Source organism: Drosophila arizonae, chromosome 4 (genome assembly GCF_054131065.1).
Source record: "Drosophila arizonae isolate 15081-1271.41 chromosome 4, UAZ_ARI_1.0, whole genome shotgun sequence".
Lineage (NCBI taxonomy): Eukaryota > Metazoa > Arthropoda > Insecta > Diptera > Drosophilidae > Drosophila > Drosophila arizonae.
Window position 1 is genome coordinate 23,495,503 of NC_142924.1, and position 17,044 is coordinate 23,512,546.

The 17,044-nt window shown below is 40.1% G+C and overlaps 1 long non-coding RNA gene across 2 annotated transcripts in view; it reads right to left on the bottom strand.

Moving 5' to 3' along the window:
- Window positions 1-14,029, bottom strand: part of LOC149269447 (uncharacterized) — a 43,678-nt gene extending 29,649 nt beyond the window's left edge. Inside the window, exon 1 of one of the 2 annotated variants that reach the window (XR_016269611.1) lies at window positions 10,252-14,029. This is a non-coding gene — a long non-coding RNA (uncharacterized LOC149269447). Of the gene's footprint in view, window positions 1-4,187; window positions 9,740-10,251 lie in introns of those variants that run through there. The other variant, XR_016269610.1, reaches the window with a different exon arrangement.
- Between the last annotated feature and the right edge of the window lie 3,015 nt (window positions 14,030-17,044).

The window sequence follows — 17,044 nt, forward strand, 5'->3', positions numbered from 1 at the left end:
GTCACGCCCCGCATATCGCAGCAATCAACAGCCATCAAAAGAGCAACACCTATCCATCAACAGCCGAATAAACTCGATCAGCGCTGGAGAGTAGCTGTCATGCTCCAATTTTGAATGCTTTTCACTGGCTGCTTAGATCGCACTGCCACAAGGTGTTGCTGCCGGGCTGCACTTCCTTATCGATGGTTTTCACAGCACGTCGCTGCCAAGCGAATTCAATTAGACAATACAAAAGAAATAAAGACTCAAAAGAGTCGAGGAGACCGAGGGACAGACAAAAAGGCATTCTAACTAAATGGCATTCACCTGTCCGGCTAAATAACGTCGCACACACACACAGACACATACACTCGCACTCAGGTGTACAGCTGTCAATATGTTGGCGCCAAACGAGAATTTTGTTCGAGTCAAAGATCCATGGCCATCCATTAAATGCCTACCGTCAAATCATAATTCATTTTTTGTACCCTCTGCCGCTTCCTCTTCCTCTGCCACAACCCGAACAACAACAACAACAACAACGGCAGCCACAGAGCTGGCTCTTCAGCTATTAGGCGCGGCCACTCCTAGGCACGCAGACCAATAAGCCAGGCAGCCAGGCAGCTAGGCAGCTGGGCAGCTGTGGGCACAGGTAGGGCCCATCTATGCAGCCAGTTTGCACCTTGCGCAACGACGAGTCGGACCGAGAGAGAAAAGATACTGCACCGAAGGCAGCAACGACAAACGATCCTCACTTATTCGGTTGCATCGCCTGCGGCGCAGCGAAGGTTCATTGATACTTTGTTGCAGCAGCAGCAGCAGCAGCAGCAGCATCTCAGGTGCTCAATCAAAAGTAATTAATGTGCATTCGGAATGCCATAAAGAGCCAAAGGGTGATGTAGAGATGCAGAGATGCAGATGCGGATGAGGGCCTAGTAAGTGGCATCGAGAGCAGCGATTCGCTATTGAAATGTCAGTTTCTCATATGAGTTTTTTTTGCCTTGGTTAATTTGCCGTATAGACTCGCAATTTGCAGAAACAGATACAGATGCAGATGCAGATACAGCTGATCAGTAGCCGCATTATGCATTAGCCAACTTTGTTGCCCGTTAGCCGAAAGCGTGCCAAATCAAAAGCAAAAAGGCGACACGAAACTTTATTAGCCCGTTGACGCAAATTAACGTTGACCGCTTCCATTTCGCATTTCGCTATTCGCATTTCGCATTTCAAAGCGTCAAACGGCCCCAACCGCTGCCAATGGGTTGTCGGCAGAGAGCTAGCAACGGCAAGTGGGGCAGCTGGCTGCACCACCATATCACCGGCACCCCACGGCTGCTGCCAGCGAAATAATTTGTAAATGTCAGTGCATTTTGACAGTTTGTGGTGATGTTTTTCAAATTACAACTTACAACGGCAGCAGCAGCAGGAGCAGCAGCAGCAGCAGCAAAGAAAAACTCAAACATAAATGAAAACAATTTTCGCAGAATGTAAAATGCAAAAATATCAGCAAAAGAAAAAAAAGAAATACACAATTTTTAATTTCAGTTTTTATTAATACTTCGAGTATTTTTCTGTCACTGCGAGGCTCTATCAAAAATATTTAACATTCGGTTTGCAAATGGATTTGCCGAATGGAAATGGACATGTGACAAGATTTCGACAAGAGGCTCATGAGCTATGAAATGAAAGTACGGCGTTCATATTGTAGATATGTACATACATATAAGTATATATCAGCAAAGTGTGGCAGATCTGATGAAGTATTTCATAATGCTAAATATAATAATGACAACAACAATATTAAGAACAACAGTAATTTTAATTGTATTAGGGATCGTATCTATAATATATGGAATCTTGATTTGCTGCCTCTAACTCTAATTCTTTTACATTATAAATTAATTTTTATTGGAAGTATTTATATCTCATAAGAGAAACCTCTTGGAGTTAGTTTGAATAAGTTTAAAAAAAGTAAATATTAAGAGTAACCGTTTATATATTTATATTTATTTAATAAATAATATGATATATCTTGCTTTTTAAATCTATAATCGGAATTTGTAGTTTCTGCTATAATTAATTTTTCTTGTCTGCATATTAAATAACGCATTCTATTCCATTATAAGAAAATTCTTCTTAAAAGAGTAATATAATATCTAATGTAATGGAATTGTACAATATTTCCTCATTTTAAGTTCGTTTTTACTAAAACAAATTTAAAATTTTACTTGCATATGTTTTCATAATTAAAAAAAAATAAACAAAAAAATTAAATAAAAAATTAATATATTTATAAAAAATATCTTTAATCTAGGTTTATATTTTTTAGTTTAAATTAATCTTCTAATTTTTAGGAGAAAAATTTTTTGAGAATACTATAAATAATATGCCAAAGATTTTGAATTTTTAATGATGTAACTTTCGTCTTTTCATGATGCTTTCATTAATTTTTTAATGAATAAAACCATAGTATAGTTTTACTCGAAAAACATTTTTATAATATGAAAATATGTTGAGAACAAGTTTTTATACATATATGAATATATATATATTCATTTTCAGATCTTGTTGCTGTTTACTAAAGTTCTTTTAATTTCCATTTGAAATATAGAAATTCAGTTGCATTGAAAGGGTAAGCGCTCCTAAGAGTACCACAAATAATACATCGAATAAACTTTTTAATGAACAAAATAATGTTTCGACTTGAATATGTTTTCATTAGATGCAAAATGTTGTGAGAACAAGTTTATATATTTATATTTTATACGCATTTATTTAACAACTAAATTCAACTCTGTTGGGCAAGTTTGTAGTTTGTGTTTGTTTGGGCAGCTTTTTGGTCAAGGCAAGACTTTGAACTGGTTGGCTTAATGCAATTAGGTAAAGAGAGCCACAGATTGGCTAATAAAATGTCAGACATTGAGTTAGATGAAGCGAGAGAGAGAGAGAGAGAGAGAGAGAGAAAGGCAGAACAATAAAATGTGTAAATAAACTTTTGTAGTGGGGCTTTGCAATTGAGACCGAGTCTGGCTGGAGCTTGGAAAAGCTTACAAGGCACGCGGGAAATTAAGTTCAAGTTATTTTAGAGCGGATTACGAGAAACAGGGCCTAGAGGGGGACGGTAGAGGGGCCGAATGCCAAACAAATGCGATAATAGTTGGCAAAGTCAATGGCTAGACAGTAAAACCAACAGCAACAACAACAACAGCAAACAGTAACAACAACAACAACAGCAAACAACAACAATGAAATTGAAGAAAATTATACTAAATTGGCTTCAATTATTGTATTAATTTGGGTTCCGTGTTGCTTTCCGGCTTATCCCTTTTTTTTACCACATTGTTGTTGTTGTTGTTGTTGGTGCTGTTGTCTTGTTGGTTTGGTTTGGTTTGCTTTGCTCTGTCTGACTGAGACGACCGCCTGGCGACTGGCGACTCGCAACTGGCAACTGGCAACTGGCAACTGGGATTGCAATTATTTTGTTGTTTTCTAACTTGGTTTTGGCATTTCGTTGGCCCAGCCACTTGGTCAAGTCTGGATTGGGTCTTGCTCCACGCGGAGCGCTGCTTAGTTGAGTTATTTCAAAATTATATTAGACAGCAGCCTGCATGAGGAGATGCCAACTGCAGCTGCATAGGTCTAGCATTAGTTATTACTGCTGTTGTTGCTGTTGTTGTTGTTGTTGTCTTGGCCTCAGTGTCGTGCAGGAAACAGCGCCATTGCGCTGACCAAAAGGAAGTTGACGATTATGGCTCGTATGAGCTATGTACCCAACATGTGTATGTGGTTACAGGTTTTGGTTTCTTTTTTGTATTGGTGGCGACTTGACTCTTACTGAATCTGTTTCTGGCTCTGACTCTGGGTCTGGGTCGTGGTCAACAGCCCGGCATCAAGATATCTGTGCAATAACTGAGCCCAAGACAAATCCAAAAGTAGCTGCAAGATTTTGTCCGCTTGAAACTGATTGTTAGACAAGCAGCGAACAACTTTTGGAATTCTCTCGAGCAATCTCACAAATTTGTGATGTGCCAAATATTATTTTGGCAACTTTCAAATAAACTAGATAAATTATAATAATAATTAGAATAATATTATTTGTTAATATTGTAAAGAGTTTTCTCATTATTCTTCATTTTGTGCACTTTAAATGATTAATAAATGAACACACATTCTGCGTCTGCTCCACACTGAAGTCAAATCCAACTCACCAGCTGAAAGTTTTTGCAAAATGTTTGCCGTAGACACACAAAATACAAAATGCAATTTCCTCTCGAAACATTTTCGTAAACGGGTCACAAAACTTTTGCCGTCGCAAATAGCCAAGCAACACGATTGCAACATTTGTGCAGTTTTTGTTTATTCATTTTTTGTTGTTACTTTTTTGTTCGCTGTTCGCAGTCGGCAGTTCGCAATTGTTTAATAGTTAAGCACACACACATAGCACATGGCGGCACAGCAGTTAGTACGTAATATTGTTAAGGAGGCGCGTTAGGATACGCTCTGAACGGAAGCGCGTGCAAAAGTTCTATGGGGAATTCTCTGGGTTTTTGGCTGCCGCGCGGCACGAAAGCCAAAAAGCGAATGCGGCTTGCTAAAAAAAGCGACTCCGACTCGCAATCGCAATCGGCATCGGAATCGACGTCAAACGGCAACAGCTACGCCAGCTTTGGCCTTATAGGCCGGGCGGCACAGTTTGCAGTTGCTGCTGCTGCCGACTGCTGCTGCTGCTGCTGCTGCTGCTGACGTCGTCAAGCGAGTCGAGACCAATACAAGCTCCCCTCTGTGCTTGTGTGCGTATTTGTGAAATTGCATTTCAGCTACAGCAACGACAACAGCAGCAGCAACGGCAGCGGCAACTGCAACATGTTGCCTGAACTTCTGTCGCCTTGCAGCTTTGTCGCTCGCAGAACTCACCACAGTGGCTGTTGTTGCTGTTGCTGTTGCCGTTGCTGTCGTTGCACGTGTTTCGGCTCAGGATTAGCCCTAGAATACAGAGAGACAACAGTTGCTGTTACTGTTGCTGTTGTTGTTTGTGGGCTTGTCGCCTGACTGACATTTCCTTTTGTCTTGAGTGCACCTACGTGTGGCAGAGGCAGCAGCAGTGGCAGCGGCAGCGGCAGCGGCAGCAATGGGGCGGGCTGGTTTCACTCGCTGCTGATCGAAGGTGACATTTGTCAGGCGCTCAAAGCTCAACAACTGTCAGAGTAAGAGAGCCTCGTCAGCGACTCGACATGCGCAAGACGGCCCAGAAAAGAGGGGAAAACTGTGCTCGAGTGAGTCGACTCGCCTGAGCTGACTGAGTGAGTCTCGTCGCATCACTCAGCGATGGGCAATTGCATTTGCGTTGTTTTTTGTGTGCGACACCCACACATACACAAGCACGGGCAGCAACAGCTGCAATTAAAATGGGTAGGTGTTGCAGCTATTTGATAGAGTTGCATGCAAATCATTAGGAATTTCCATTCCAGATTGATGTGAGAATGCGAATTACGAACTCAGCCAAGGGAAACTGCATAGTGCTCAATAGATATTTGATTAATGCTGCTCTTAAAGCTGAATAGATTATTTATTATGTATTATTTAAAGTAAACGCAGCACACCTTGCATTCATATTCAATTTATGTTCACTTGAAGCAAGCATCAATCAAAATCAATCAAAATTGCCATATGCTCATCTGCAGCAGCAGCAGTCACAGCAAAAACAACCACCACAACAACAACGACTTTAGTCTGTGGCAGTCAACGGGGCGTATGCGTTCCCGCCCAAAACAAAAAACTTTCTGAGCGCTTGTCACAATTTGTGCGGTTATTTGTTTGCACTGTTTGGCTTGGCATTGAGGCTGTTGCTTAGTATGCACTGGAGGGTTGCCTGATAGCAACACCAACAATTTTGTGGTCTACTTTTACAGCACACACAACGGTTCAACGTTCAAAGTTTTGCAGCCAGCAACCATTAGAATTTACGTTAGCTCGGCAAGCAGTAAAAACGGATTTCAACAACAAACTGATTAACCGCAAGCCATAGTTTCAACTGAATGGAGTTCTGTGTGTGTATGTGTGTGTGTGTGTGTGTGTGTGGATGAGCTGGCCACATTTCGTTGGCTAATTACAAGAGAAACGCCCAGCATCCTCAGTTGGAGTTGCAGTTGCAGTTGTTGTCGCAGTTGTTGTTGCTCTTAACGCATCTGAATTACATAATCTCTGTGGGGCGCCGTCTGTCGTTGGCTGACCACAAAATAGACAAGAATTTATTTGCTTGCCAATCAACAGATTCTCAACATGTATTTATGGCATTTCCCTTTGGCAGCAGCAAACACATGTTCTCATTTTCACATGCCACACGGCCACAAGAAATAAGTAGACTGAGACTGAGACTGAGACAGGGACACGAACTGAGAACTGAGAACTGGGACTGGGACTGGGACTGGGACTGGGACAGGGATAGCGATCTGCAGCAGACAAAGGGTCGCATATTTATTACATCACAAGAAGGCAAAAAGGAAGCGCAATCACAGACGGCTGAACCCACGCTACGCTGGAAACCGAAAGTGCCTCGGTAGCCTATAGACCTACTTACAGCCGAAGACAGTTGGCTGGTTGGCTCGAGAACAAGGGCTCGTTTCTGGTTCCTGGTGCCGACTGCTGCCGTGGCCCAGGCATTGTTTCGCTTTCATTGCCTTGGCAGCGGCAAGGGGCAGCGACAATAAATCAAAGACATTAAGTTGAATGCACCAGCGAGTGAAACGGATGCAAAAGTCGACGCTTGGGAACCTGAAGCTGAAGCTGAGGCTGAGGCTGAGCCCGCAGTCGTAGCTGGTTGATGTCGGTTCTGTGCGGATGTTAACCCTTGCCTACCTCAATGCCGGATCCAAGTCCGAATCGGAGGCAAATCTGAGTCGCAGTTGGAAAAACATGACTACAAAAAATTAAAGACTAAGAAGAACAAGGGAAACAAACAAGCAGGCAAGCAGCCCGGCCGGCAGGCTGTGAAGCAGTTGTCGCTTGAGAAACGTCAGCTGAGCGATGGCAGTGGCCCAAAGGGTTCAACAGGAGCGAAGAAAAGCCAGAGTCTAGAGAGAGAGAGAGAGAGAGAGAGAGGGAGAGAGAGATAAAGCCGGGGAGGGGAATTCGTCAGCCAACAAGATGAAATGATGATAATCCCCCTTTAATTTGGTTTGACTGTGCGTCTGTGCTGCAAGGACGAAAGGGTCTTAGCGCAGTCGAGGCAGTAGAGAAATCGGAGTTGGAGTTGCCATTCGACTAGATGCTGCTTTGCATTTAGAGATAAATTCTTTGAGCGCAACGAATCTGCTGGCCAAAGGAAAAGCATTTGCGCGATTAAAACCAAGTACACAGAGCCCAGAAAGGGTTCGGCAGGGCTGGGCTGCCGACTGAGAGCAAAAAATGGCATAATTTGCTTAAGAAAACTTTTCCAATTTATAAATGACAAACAAAACGACAGAAAAACTCAGCATAATGAGTAAAACTTGGCGAAAACTTCCAGAGGGGAGTAGCCAAATGAACGGCATTTTTCTCTTTCCTTGCCCTCGCCAGGGACCATCCGCAGTTTTTTCTTTCTAATTAAAGAGCCGACCATTTGCATAAAGCAGACAGCCATCGACAAAAAGGAGCAGTCGCTTAGGCATTAATCAAAAGATCAGCTGCAAATTAAAAGCGTAGCTGCTCAGAGCGAGCGCTAATGGAAAAGGCGTAGAAGAAAATTCGCTGATGCAGAACGGCAAGTGTAAAAGGAGTGTAAAAGGATTGCTCCATAAGGAGTAGATGGAAAGGAGCAGAGTACTGCAGGCAGGGGACACATTGATTGATTGAGCCTGGACACAATGAAATCAATTTAGCTAAAGTTACTTGAGACTGCATTTGTAATTATTTTTAAGTTAAAAGACTCCAAAAATATCCCATTTACAAATTATGATAAGACTGAGAACGAGTATATTGAATATATAAATTCTCAATAATTAATAATAATATATACACATATAGACATAAGTCTGGAAAGAATTCGGCTGAGGCACAACAACAAGAGAAAAGCGTAAAAGGTGAATCCATAAGTGGATGGAAATGAGGCAAGTCCTGCAGGCTGGGAACAAATTGATTGATTGATTGATTGAGCCTGAATACAATGAAATGAATTTAGATTACGTTTCTTGAAATTAAATCCCTTTATATGTAAAGAGTGAGAAAAATAATGATATGAATAATAGAGAGAGAAATCATATTTGGCATATATGAAACTAAAACCCATCAAATTCAATTGGCTTAAAATATATAAATAGGAATCGGGTTTTCCTCTCAGACTCTTATATTTTAATCAATCAATGTTTTCATTCAATAACTTCTTTTTCTTAATGTAAATTATTAAGAGAACAAATTTTGTCATGAGCGATTTTTCCGCACGAATTCATAAAGTTTTATTTATTGAACATTTTCAATAAGTTTTCATAAGTACGAAATATCAAATATCTGGATATACGTATATATAAGTATATGTATATGTATGTATATTATTTGCCCGAAATGAAACGGGTCCAGCTTTCCTGAATGCATATGCATTTCAATTTTAATATACAGATATGCAGAGAAATATCAACATCAGCACGCAAGAGAGAATGAGAAAGAGAAAGAGCCATTACCATTATCATCATCATCTTCGGCGTCATCATCATAAATATATGTATAAACGTTTCACTTGATGTTATTTCAGTTTATATGCGGAAAAAATAATATTTGTGTGCTTTTGCCTTCTTTGGGAAGACGAAACATTTTATTGCCATGCCATTGAGCGGCTCAGGCCCATTTCAGTATGAAATACTTTCCTTTCGACCACCAGCACCACCCAAAAATAACTGAACGCGATTCACTGGACAAGTCAGTTACAGGCTCGTCCGAGATGAGACGCACTCTGAGACTGAGACTGGGACTGGGACTGGGTCTGGGACTGGCAGAGGATTTTAAGTGGTGCTTGATAAGCGGCTGGACAACGAAAGGAGAATGCGCCATAATGCGCTTTACCAAAGTACACATGAATTGTTGTTGTTGTTGCTGTCCTCGTTTTGGCCAGCCCCGTTGATGGAATATCAACGTTGGGGCACCAGCACATAAATAAAAACAAATTAAAAGACGTAAAAAAAAGAAACAAGCAATTTAATTTGATATTTTTGCGATGGGATTGGCGTTAAAAACGATTTAATTTAAAAAAAAAAAAAGTTTCCATTAAGAAATTAAACGAAAGGTCGAAAGACTTTTGTATTAAGCAATTAATAAATTCAGAGCGAGAAATGATTCGCAAACCTATCAAACTAAGATATAAAAGCTTCAAGTATCAAATGAATTAATCAAACCCAGTAATAAATCAACAATAAAAACTCGAACAATTAATTTTGGTTTCCATGTGATTTTAAATGAATAAATGCCAATTATTTATATTATAAATGCTAAGTGAAATACATATATTAAAATCTTAATTTATACGCATTGAAAACCCAATCTAAATTAAGATGAAGTCATTAAGATTGAGTGTTCAAATAATTAGAAGTAAATTGAAAATAAATTAAATGATGAAAGCCGGTGTTACAATTAAATATACATATATTTATCTATTCGTATGTATTTGTAATTGAATGAATTAATAATTAAATACAAAAATATAATTAGTTTCAAGAATATAAACAAGAATTAAAATGCAAATTTTTCATTATTTTTATTTTAAATTGTTTTTTTTTTTTTTTTTTTTTGATTTAAATATTTTAAGTTGAAAATCTTACTAAAATTCAATCTATACTTTTTCGATTTGACTTTGAATTAAATTAATTTTTCTTATATATATACATAAATATATATATATACACACATATATATATATATATATATATATATATATATATATATATATATATATATATATATATTTTTTTTTTTTTTTTAATAAATTGAAACTAAAATCTTAGTTTATTTAATTTAAACTTAAAATTAATTGAATATACAAAATAGTTGACGTGTGCAAAAAATAAACAAATAGGAAAAGAAATAAATTAATGTCATGATGAAAATCTCAATATAAAATAACATACATAATTGATGAACGTTGCTCGATAAATATTTTATAACAAATTAAGTCGTACATATTAAAGATTAATACAACTATATGAATCTATAAATAGTTAAAGCCGCAATATTTATTAAAAAAGCAAACAAACTTCATCAGTAATGAAGTCCTCACATGTTATTTATGCAGTTCAAATGTTGTTGACTTACTTGTTGACAATTTTGTGCATTGGCCTTCCTCACAGACCGGGCGCACATGTGCACGTGCGTGCCTGTGTGTGCGTGTGCGTGTGTGTGTCATTTGAGTTGGCGAAAGTTGTCACTTGTTTTGTTAAATTTATGAATTCGCGCGCCATTTAATTTATAACGATTTCCAGTGCATAGTGTCACTCAGCGTTCATTTTGTTTATGCTTGTGAAATGGAAACTGCCTCCTGTTGCCCCGGCACCACCACCACCACCAAACCGCCTTAAGCTCTGTCAATGTCAGAGCCAGAGTCAGCAACAGCAACAACAACAGCGACAACGGCAACGACAACGGCAACGGCAACGGCAACGACAACACAGGGACACGCGCACAATTCACAAACACATACGCACTTTAAACAGTTACAGTTAGTGGCTAACAAGTTGAAACTGGCCAGACACCAGACACCAGAGACACCAGGCTGTCAAGTGGTCCACGTTCCAGTCCCGAACCAGACAATAAAATTTGCGCCATAAATCAATTTCAAGTTGCAAAGTCGTCGTCGTCGTCGTCGTCATAGTCGCCTGCTGCTGCAACAGTCAGTTGAGCGGGCTGAATTCTGGTCTGGCTTACTGGGGGCTTACTGTGGCACTGACTGGCTGGCTGGCTGGCTGGCTGGCTGAGTGGCCAGCTATGACTAAGATTTATTTGTCGCGCTCTGCGGCAACTGGGAACTGGCAACAGCGGCTGCTGTTGTCATACTGCACAAGGCCAGCCGGCAGGATAAACCACGGAGCCTGGGCCCGAGCTTCTGGCCGGCGCACGATCCGCGGCGTCGCGACGTCGACAGCGACCACACAGTCCAAAAAGGGGGTGGCATTGGCCATGGCCCTGGTCCTTCGTGGTGCCCTGCATGTTGTTGGTGGTTGCGCAAACCACCAAAAACAAAGGGCAAAAAAATCCACATTCACATCTACATCCGCAGCCACACCAACGCTCAACACTCACAAATACTCAAGCACACATGCATATGCAAATTAACGGCAGTTTGTTGGTGTTGAAAATAAAAATGGAGCAGCCGCAGCAGCAGCAGCAGCGGCAGCGGCAGCGAAGTTAACCGCAGGGCAGCACGTCGACTGCGCTGCCAGCGATTTTTTCTAATGAAGCGATTTTGAGTTGCACTCAAAGCTAAAAAAGCGGGGAAAGCCCCTAAAACCAAACAGGAAAAAATCTACGTACGAGGATAAAAAAGTGAAAAGAAATATTTCTGACAAAATGTGCAAAGCAACCCCAGCCAAAGAGAAAAACATAAAACAAACGGACATGGAAGATGGAGAAGTGCAGGAGAGTGAATGTGAAACTAGTGAATCAAAACATACACATATCAATACATAGCGAAACACGCACACAGCACACGCACATTTGCCAATCTAAGCAGCAACTAAATCAAACTAGGCAACTGGCTGAACGCCTCACGCGAATAAAAAAAAAACAATTGTACACACACACAACAGATATAGGTACATAGAATGTGAGTGTGCGTGTGTGCGTGTATTCACCTAGCAACAGAGAGCAACCCAAACTCTCCATTCACCAATACCAGAAGCAGCAGCCATCAATACACGTGCCGCACACTATGTACAAAATTTATGTGAAACGGCATGAGGCGAATGGCCAAACAGAAGAAAAAAAAAAATGGAAAAAGAAAGCCAACAACAAAAATATAAGGGAAAAAATGCTCGCCACCCTGCCGCAAAACGAGGGTGACTCGCAGTCAACCACCCACAGAAACCACCGGCATTTGAGTCACAGTCGCAGGCGAAGCGAAAGAAAAAAAGCAAATATAACAAAAACAAAACACAAGAACAACAACAAAATGTACTAAAAATCCAATATGGCTACAATTTGCCAAAGCGGGCGAGAGCGAAGGCGATGGCGAAGGCGGCGGCGACGGCGGCGGCGACGTCGGCGTCGCGAGAGCGCGCGCAACTACAGCAGCAGCAACAACAACAAGGTAAATGAGAACGAAAACGTAGAAAAAAAATGTACATGGAACTTTTATTTGCCCTGGCAACGCAGCAGAAGGGCGCTCGTCGCCGAGGGGTGGGTGGTGGGCGTCAAGTGGCGCGCAGAATTTATATCTAAAAAGAAAAAAACTCCGCCCCCTTTTTAAGACAAGCGTCTGCGCGAAGGTAGCAATGCTGGCGCAGCGCCAGCAACATCAGCAGCAGCGGCAGCAGAGGCAGCAGAGGCAGAGGCAGCAGTAGCAGTAGCAGTAGCAGCGGCAGCGGCAGAGGCAGCGGCAGAGGAAGCGGGAGAGTGTCAAGGGAGAGTGTCATCGTGATATCGTTGAGCTCTTGGCTGATGTGTTGCGCTCTCACTCTCTCTCTTTCTCTCTCTGCCGTGGGCTCGCTCGCCCGCTCGCTCGCACGCTCTGAGTAATTAAATGCTTATTAACGGTTCGCTGAGTCTGTGCGCCATCTAAAAACTCGTTAGCCTCGATATAATTAAACTCAGTTGCTTTGCACTCTGAGCTCGCGGCTCTGAGTGTGATGCGAGAGTGCAGCGCCGCTTGCAATAACCACCCCTGTAACTCACACTGGCCGCTGCCCCCCGCACTCCGCACCGCGCACCAGCAAACCCCTTGCCCTAAGGCAGCCTGCTGGCGTAATGCAAGCTGTTGTTGTTGCTGTTGTTGTTGTTGTTGTTGTCGTGTTTCTTTTTGCGGCTTCTGCAATACTTTTATATTTTTTGTGTATTGCACTTTTGACGCCATTTTGAAAATGTAATTGTGTGCATTTCAGCAAGTGATTGCCATAGGCAGCTAAACTACAACAACAACAACAACAGCAACAACAAACTCTGTTTACTTCAAGGGTCACATGTGTGCTGTAAGCTCGATTATTTAATTAGCCAGCGTGTTAGCCTGGCTGCCAGCTAGCCATATTCATATGGAAGCCAGAGCTCGATTTAGCTACCAAATTAGTTGCTTTTAGCGGTCTTTTGGGCCGATCATGAATCTCGTTAGGCTTGCAGCTAACGCTTAATCTAGTTTTGCTATATTTGGCCATCGAATGTTTGTTGCTAAACGTTCAGCGAACACTTTAGGGGCGGCAGCGAGGGGGTGTGGTCAGCCACGCTTAAATACTTTTCGTATTTAGCTGAACAGCCGGCAATTAAAACAAACTAATATCGCATGATAAATGTACAATAATCTGACGCATTACCAAATCGAAGCGAACAGCCACAACAACAACAATAAAAAATAACAGCAATAACAAATAAGTACATACATATTTCTATTTTAATTAAATTAATTAATTCCAATCCAAATCGGCGCTCATTTTGCTGCCCATTAAAATGTCATTAAAAGCGACAATCGGTTTTTCAGTTTGACATTCATTTGTTTCGGCCAAATATATGTAAATATATATATAAATATATATACTTATATTCTGCGTTTACTCTTTCCAAATGTTTCAATTGTTGTCGTTTTAATAGCATTAGAAATAACATTAGCAAAATATGAAAATAACACAAACATATTTAATTGTTTTTTTTTTGTTTTTCGAATTTATAGAAAAAATAAAAATAAATAATTTGTGTACACTAATTATTAATGGAAGTGACAACAAATACACATTATCATTCATTCTATTTACACTCGAATTAGATTTGAAAAATTATATAATTTCATTATTTTTTATGACTTTACATTTTATTATTCTTTCTATGTGAATACAATTTTTTTTTTTAAATATTTTAATTTTTTTTTTGAGATTTTTTCTAGCATAAAAGCACAAGATGTATTGAAGAGAAATAATAAAGCAAATGTCTTGATTTCTCTTCAAGTCATATTTTTATATTAATTTAATTATTATATTTGCTTTTATCAAACTATTAAAGATTACAATTTAATATTAGTAATTTTTAGTTACTTAATTTTCTGTAATTTGTTTCGTTATTCAGTTATTATAGTAAGGTTATTTATTAACAAAAGATGTGGAGAAAATGAAAGAAAATATAATAAGTTTGATTATAATAAATATGTAATTAAATATTTATTTAATTAAATATTTATTGAATATTTATTGACGGTAAACATGGAAAGAATTGAGTTATTAAAAATAGAATACAATTTTATTTAATTAAATTCCTTAAACAAAATCATAAATAAAATAATTATCAATATATGTATAAATTGTACAACCTTTTATTAAAAGGCTAATATTATAAAAAAATTATTTAAAAATGTTTATTAAATTATTAAATAATTATTTAATGTTTCCAATAAAAATACCTAGTTTTAAAGAACAAATTTTAATTTAATTTAAAATATAAGTATATAATATTAAGCAAATATGACATTAAGCCAAAGTTATTTTTCTGTTCATACTTCATGTATGTATATTGCTTAACTGAAAGAAACCTAAAACAAATAAGTTCGGTTAAAGTTTAGCTTCAATACATATTTTTATCAAGTTGCTGAAGTTTTTTCCCTGTGTTCCGAATTTATTGTTTATCAATTATAATTTTTATTCATGTTAATAAATTATTAGCTTTGCCCAAGTGGACAAATTGTACTTTGGTATTTTTTATTAAATAGATAAAAACTCAACTGTGTCTATACATAGGTTTTTAAATAATGTATTCATAAAACATTCTTATTTTTCCTTACCATTTAAATCGTATTTATTTTTCTTTTTCTTTTATTTTATTTTATTTTTTGACATAATAGTTGAGTACTATTTTCTATATCTCAATTCATTTTACTCTTGCGTCAATTTACGCACTTTAAGTTTGGAATTTATACGTACATCGCACACACACATACACTCACACTCGTATATCACTTTGTTAAAGCACCGTTTAGCCAGGTTTGTTTATGGACAGGCTTGCAAACCCTTTCGCGAACTCTTTTTGGGGTTTCTCTGTTCGACGCGAGCGACGTTGGCAAACTGTTCGAGTCGAAAGTTGTTGCCGCCGTCGCGGAAAAACGCATCAATTTCTGACCGGCACTTGAGAAGAGAAGACAAAGGCAAAAGCTGCGTGCCCATTATTGTTGCTGTTGTTGTTGTTGCTGCTGCTGTTGTTGTTGTTGTTTGTACTACGCTCAAAAACCTCGTTCGATTTTGGGCACACACACTAAAGGGTTGAGTGCGTAAGCCAGGGGTTTGGGCTCGGTTGCTGGTGCCGTTGTTGGGGTTGGGGTTGAGAGGGTGTTGGGCACAAACAAAAACAAACGGCGCACGCACTTAAACAACTCAGCCACTGACTGTAGCTGTGAACTGTGGCATTAGCCGCTGTCGCTTTTCCAGCATTGCCTAGCAATGCGTACATATGTGGCAGCCTAGAGAGTGTCTCACGCTCTCTGTGGAACGTGTGGTCAGCGCGAAAGTGTCAACGTTTAAGGGTTAGCCAAAGGGTTGAGATCTGCGCTGTTTGCTTGGGGTGGGTTTGCATGCCGCGGCTAACAGCTCACTCCGCCTCACTCAAACAACGGGCAACATTCACTCGTTCACTCACTCACTCACTCAGTCAGCCAGAGCGCAGGGGAGAGCATTCGACTCGCTGGCGATGTCTTGCGATGTTTTCGTCTGTTGGCTCGCTGGCAGCTGCTGCTGTGCTGCTCACACGCGCACGTCGTGCGCTCCGCCTACTTTTCGCATGCTATCTCGCTTTGAGTGAGTTTCGTGCAGTTGAGTGGAATCGCTCGGAGGGGCTTGCCTGTGATTTGGCTGCGTTGTTTTCACTATGTGTCGCTTCTATGCGCCTGCCCGAACTGTTCCCAGGTCCTTAGAAAACATCGCACTGAGACCCGACTAAGGCGTAACTTTGATTTTTGGGTGCGTGCACAGGCTAGAGCAGCGCCTTGAGTGACGTCGGCAGTCCTCGTTTCTACTAGTGCGAGCGATGAGACCTTAATAGCTGCAAATTAATTTCTAATGCTTATTGCGCCAAGCATTTATCTTTATTATGGCCAAGTGACGTTTTAGTGTCGACGGCCGACAACCTCCGCGCTCCACTCCCAGCTCCATTGGCAAAACTGCTCGTAATTGCTGCTACAAATTAACATAATTGATGCGCAGCCAGACACAAGTCGAGATTAGTGTCACTGCCCGACTCCATCCTTCCCAGCCCAGGCCCCTGCGAAAAGCAGAGAAAGACGCAGCAGGTGGCAGTCCGATGGCAAATCCAGCGACAGTGGCTCACCCATCGATTTCCATTTCCATTTCCAATTTCCCTTTTCTCATTTGCCAATTCATTTGCAGCCCTGTCGGAGCTGCCTTTCTATATTTGTTTTGCCAAATCCAATAAACATTGAAGGTCGCATGCTGGCCGTTGCCATTACAACAAAGAGCGAACGCCTCGAATTTGCAACCTCATGTTGCATATTAATTGATTTTCGTGCTCAACGACGTTTTCGCAACAAGTCGCCTGTCGCGGCCACAAGGGGCATGTGGCAGCAAAATTAGACACTGATTGAAGCGCTCTGCTTGCTCTGCACTGATAAATTGCCGCTCCTGTGTAGCGCCATCTAGAGGCAGACGTGCGAAGCTCGCCATGTCCTGGCAGCGGCACATTTTCGAAATGCCATTTGAATCGCATTAGAAAAAAGGTGCGAAACTTCTCTAACTGTGTGACAGTGGCTAAAAAATAAAAACAGTCTAGCAAATTATTTTTATTTCATTATTTTATTTATTTTCATTTTTTACGTTGATATTACATTTCAAATTTCATTCTTAAGAATATAATTTGTTGATTGATGACGTTGTTGGAGTATGTTATTTGTATTTAACCATATCAAATAATTGAT